Source organism: Pinus tabuliformis, chromosome Q (genome assembly GCF_031772625.1).
Source record: "Pinus tabuliformis cultivar Carrire ecotype Pingquan chromosome Q, CPIR1, whole genome shotgun sequence".
In the NCBI taxonomy this organism is placed as follows: domain Eukaryota; kingdom Viridiplantae; phylum Streptophyta; class Pinopsida; order Pinales; family Pinaceae; genus Pinus; species Pinus tabuliformis.
This window is the reverse complement of record NC_142296.1, coordinates 643532694-643538471: the sequence shown is the minus strand read 5'-3', so window position 1 is coordinate 643538471 and position 5778 is coordinate 643532694. Positions and strand designations below refer to the sequence as shown.

General features: G+C 37.5%; 1 pseudogene across 1 annotated transcript; it reads right to left on the bottom strand.

The window, feature by feature from the left end:
* Positions 1-269: 269 nt before the first annotated feature.
* On the bottom strand, positions 270-4733 carry LOC149221108 (CO(2)-response secreted protease-like; annotated as a pseudogene). The gene is made up of 11 exons (XR_016249348.1): positions 4572-4733; positions 4390-4481; positions 4199-4296; positions 3962-4120; positions 3611-3722; positions 2977-3526; positions 2492-2592; positions 2132-2374; positions 1905-2024; positions 1579-1804; positions 270-1227 (listed from the first exon to the last, which is right to left on the bottom strand). The product of XR_016249348.1 is annotated as a CO(2)-response secreted protease-like (transcript).
* Positions 4734-5778: the final 1045 nt, after the last annotated feature.

The following is a 5778-nucleotide window of genomic DNA, read 5'->3' as shown; positions in this document are numbered from 1 at the left end:
TGAAATCTAATATTTTGGAAATGAGTTTTTAGATTCTTATTATGAGTTTTTAGATTCTCAATTTTGTGTTTCCAGGTTGCTAGATTTAAAACCTCAAGGTGAGCCTCTCTTAAGGTCAATCAATAATACATTTAGAATAAGATATTTTTTATGTTTTTTTTTTAATTTAGAATAAGGTATTTTTTTTTTTTTTTTTAATTTAGTGAGCATCCGGAGTGCCTAAACAACAATCAATTCTGTTTTGGTATTTGTTCCAGGACCAAGACCAATTCTGAAATGAACTGAACTGATCTATTATTTGTCATATTTTCAAGGCCCTCCTCCACAAACCTTCACTTAAGCTGCTCCATTAAAGAAGCCCAATGGAAAGTCCAGCTGAATGGAAAGATAATGTACTCTTCTCTGTAATTTTCTTTTCTAGAAAGGAAAATATTCCCTGAAATGAGATATGATATTTGAGACCTGGATCTTTAACTGATTATGTGTCCTTACGAACTCAATACTCGAGACCACCAGAAATTATTATATCTAACAATAAACAATTATATCTAACAATAAGCAGGTTTCGCTTGTTTTATTACTTTACAGTCTATGCAAGGAATAAGCAGCCTTGCTGCATGTTTCATTTGTTTTGTTACTTTCTCTAAGGTTGCCCCTTATGGTTTGGTCACACCAGATTCACTGCAAAAGGAGTACGAACATTATGTTTTCCATCGCTCCACACGAGTGTACCGAAAACATATCCTTTGGTGGCAACCTTGGTTGCTGTAAAAACTACGTCGAAAGATAGCTTCTTGGAAGTTTCAGAGAATTTAAGAATTTCTGGAGAGACCTTCACACTCAAACCCGGAGGTGCACCAATGGTGACCTTGTAAGTAGGTGCGACATCAGGACTGATGTTTGTGACGCTTCTGCTTACAGTTGTGCTCCCATTCACAATATTTAGCTTGGAAATGGCTATGCTTGGATAGTTCATGTCACTGATCAGATCCACCTTTGCACCAGATGGACACCTATAGCTTTCATTCGCCGCAATGAGCATGATATTCTTAGAGTCCAGACCGTAATTACACATAAAGCGGAAGTAATCATCGGTTGATGTTTCATATACAAGCCCCGGTTGCAGAGCTCCTATTGGATTCACTACTCCGGATCCAAAATCAAATGGCGTGCCAGAGATCTCTGATTCATTAGTCAATAGTTCCCCCATATTGTTCCTGACAATAGCTGCCATATACATTAGAGTACAGATGTTAGAAAAAGTGGCTGTGATATACTGTCGTTGAATCAGCCAAACACCCATTGCCATTAACATTGACTACAATGACTAGTTGAATTAATTCCTATTGTAAATGATTGTGAATCAACATTTGACTTCAAGGATTGTCCTGAACTAACCCTTGGAAAAAACTTTCTTTAAGGGATTATGCATTTCAAAGTACTAAATTCAATTTAGGCATTACTGAAATCATAAATATCCAGTCTTTCAGAATAAGGGGAAAAAGGTCTCCAGGCTTTGGTCAATGTGATATTTGCATTATTACACGATGCATTTCAAGAATAAAACTTGAAAAGTACCTGTTGTCATCAGGGCTGATCTGATAGCAGAGGAGCTCCAAGTAGGATTCATAGATTTTACAAATGCAGCAGCTCCGCTAACATGAGGAACTGCTACGGATGTTCCAGACATCATGTAGAATGCGGTAGACATCGTCCCTGAAAGAAGTGTCTGAAAGATCTGTGTCTATAAACGTATTGGGAGGATCCCATGCAACAATGATATTCACACCTGGTGCGCTGATGTCTGGTTGCAAATATCAATTAAAGCGTTCATGTTGTGATGATCTCTCATAATTAGCTTTTGAATGTTAATTAAGCTAAATGGACTCTGAATCAGTGAGTACTTACCTTGAGAATGTTTTGGGTCAGCCCTCCAAGTCCTCTTGATGGAAAAGATGCAATAACAGGAGCGGGCTTGTAAAATTGTGACAACCTCTATTGGAGTAATTGTTGCAATGGGATTTCTATAATGACAAGGCTTAGAAGATTATAAATAGCCACATTGTAATTGACTATCCAAATGAATAATTCATCAATATAAACATGTGACAGAGAATAGGATTAAACGCACCTGGTCGAGTTTATGTAAGAAAATATCTTTGTTGCAGACGATGTACTTACTGTAGTAGCTGCAAAGGTACCAGAGTCATATGCTTCAAATATCTGTAAATCATCCACAAAAATCATGCCTATGCCTCCAGCGTCCTGGACTGTTATTTTCATTATTTGCTTCGATGTAGTTGTGGCATTTGCAATACAGAGTACAACCTTTCCTTTCGCTTTGCTTGCGTCTAAGGATTCTAGAAGACAATTTCTGCAGAATACCTTCCTTAGAATTTCCCCTCATGAAAAATATGATTATAAAATTTCCTACATTGTATGGTTTAATGTCCCTAAGACAAATCTGTGTTGGAAAATCAATGTAATTTACCTTGCAGCTGCTGGGTAACTGGAGTTGTCAGGAATGCTTCCTGCGTACACAAGCGGGTGCACGGCCGATTGGCTGAGATTCGAAAAGGTGATGCCCTTACCCTAAATACACAGCACAAATCTTTAACGCCAGATCCCCAAAATAATGGATCTAGAAATCATGAAAAATATTAAATAATTTATATACATTTTACAAAATATCTGTCATAGAACCAATCTACATCTGACTGATTTCCAAAATTGTTGCCCCAATTCGAGAGATTGACACACAGCTGCGTTTTATTGCAGGTTTAGTCGACATCTTTATTAAATAGTCTTTAATACCATTAGGAACAAGCATGAAATTCTCATTATTATCCCTGTAAAAACAGGGCATGCTCGTGAATGGCGGAATCTATTAGTGAAGTGCTGAACAAATGATAGTACTAATTGTTGTGTAAAGTGAAGAAACATGATACTTTTAGGTTTGTTTTCCCTTGTTCTCACCTGAATAATCTTACCGTTGCCTAACACAACGTTTGAGAGGAATTCCCGGTCGATTGAGGCCGCTCCAACCGTAAAAATCCATGGCGCAGTATTAACGGCTGTTTGAGAATCAGGTCCGTCGTTTCCCGCAGAGGATACAACCAGAATTCCTTTCTGAGTAGCATGAAATGCTCCAATGGCAATTGGATCGTTCACAAAATCGGCCTGATTTCCTCCAATTGAGATGGATACAATATCCACTCCATCTTTAACTGCATCGTCAAAGGCAGCTAAAATCTGCACACCAGGGCACCCATAATCCAGCCCACAAACCCTATACATGGCAATTCTGGTAGTGGAACTGGCCGGTCCACCTCTGGCTGTCCCGTTAGCGAGACCATTATAGTTTGCATTGTCCACAAAGCTGCCAGCTGCAGTGGAAGCTGTAAACGTGCCATGGCCACTATAATCTCTTGCAGTCCTTGATTGTGGCCATATTGATTTCGGTTTAATATTTGTAACCACATCATCGTCCTCTCCACCTGAGTAATATCTTGCCCCAATTATTTTCCTGTTAAGACAGCAATACTATTTTAGCTGTAAGTCAAACAAGAATAGAAACAACGAACGAACTTATTTCAGTTGCATAGATCACCTGTTGCAGTTGGAAACGTTGAAACCTTCTCCCTTAACGCATGCTCCCTTCCACCGCGAAGGAACAGGGCCCATACCCTTGTCACTGAAGCTGGCTGCTTCCGGCCAAATGCCTTGGGATAAAAGATTATTTTCCAAGAAGTTATATTAATTGTTAAAAAAAACAAATAAAAACCATTAATATGAACAGAGCACTCTTAACATATTTAGAAATTTCATTCTTCATTGATATCATATAAAGAAAATTATGTTGTTATAAACCATTTTTATATAGATATAAAATAATCATTTTTATAAATAAATAATTATATAATATATAAATTTAAAAAAATATGTCTTTCTTTTTATATACCTGTATCTAGAAACCCTATTATGACATCAGCGCCAGAAGACTTTGGTTTTCTGTAAGAAGAGCTTGACATGGCCAAGTCCTTTTCTAAGTAGTCCCATGAGTGTGTTGTATGAAGGTTTAACACTGGATCAGGGAACACTGATAATACTCCTGCTTTCCCTGCTAAATCATGGGAATATATCAGAATACCAACATGGGGGCTTACTCATTAACAACAACACTGGTTAAGAAACTTACCAGCTAATGCAGTCGCTTGTTCTTTGGATAATAGAGCTGCGAATCCATTAAAAGCAGAAGTATAGCTACGCACCAGAGATAACTCTGCGTGTCTCGGACTGCAAAGGTTCACATACCCCCCAACACACACATAAATATAAGAAGAATAAAATCAATTCTGAAATTTGAATGTTTATTTCATAATTTGATACCTTTCGAGAACAGACGAAAGAACCTCCAGATGACTGTTTACAAGCTGTTCTCTATTATTGTGGAGTAAACTCCCCATGTATACAATGTGCACCTGCATGTAGATCAGTGAAATTAGCGACATTAAAACTGAGTAATGTTGCAGCGAAAAGAGAATTAATTTGAAGAAATTAAGAGTCCGCACCTTTCCATCCTCGGCAATGGCGAGGCCGAACAGCAGAGTGCAGAGAAAAAGCAATGCTAAATAAAGCTTGAACCCCATCACTAATATTTCTCACTACTATCCACTTCAGTCTACAATCAGCCTAGATCATGAGAACGGTCTGTTGTAATACTTTGGTGGAGGGTGGAGCTTTATTTAAATGAGATCGAGCAGAGCGAGTGGTGTCGGTACTGGATCTGACAATGGCTATTTGCGACTATTTGCGATTTAGATTCGTGCAAATCCTTACAGCGCCAATGTTGAATGGACGTGCTTATCGTATTAACAAAAAGTCGCAATGGCGTGGTCAACTTGAGAATGTGCGAAATGCAGCGCAAAAATTATAGATAAATTGCGTTGCAAGCTGCATCCAACCATTTTAGCGGCGACTGTTTACTTCCACTTTCGTTTTATTGGTTCTGTCTTCAACATTGGCGGGCGGATGGAGGATATCTACTCTCAAAAGTTATTTGGAACGTAGGCTGCACGTTTTTTGTTGTATAAAAATTACCGGTTTTTTAGATGAAAAAATGATGGGCTTATAATGGAATGTTATCGTCGGAATATTGGGAAGTTCGACCAAAAATATTTATAATATAATTATAGCAGGTTAAGATATTTTATTTTCAAATTAGTTGTGAAAAATAATTATCTAATCTAGGTTGATTCATCATTTTTAATCAAGGAAAACCATGTTCAGCTTGGTTCATCACTCTTAATAAAAAACCATGTGCTTGAAATAATGGGCTTATAATGGAATGTTATCGTCGAAATATTGGGAAGTTCGACCAAAAATATTTATAATATAATTATACCAGGTGAAGATATTTTATTGTCAAATCAGTTGTGAAAAATAATTATCTAATCTAAGTGGACTCATCATTTTTAATCAAGGAAAACCATGTTCAACTTGATTCATCACTCTTAATCAAAAAAAACCATGTGCTTGAAATAATCTGTTGGTAATCTTTAATATACACTCTTTTGTTCCTGCCAAATGACCTGTTTTTTAGTCAAAAAAAAACAAAATTTTTGCCGACAAAAACAAATTTCATAGTTTCATCGGCTGTGTTGTGCCTCTTTTTCTCTCTTCCAGCTGTTAGATTCCTTTAAACGGCTCCCTATGCCTTCTCGGTTGTCCTTCCGTTCATCTCTCGGCCCCTGGTTAAGCCCACCCGCCATCTTTCCT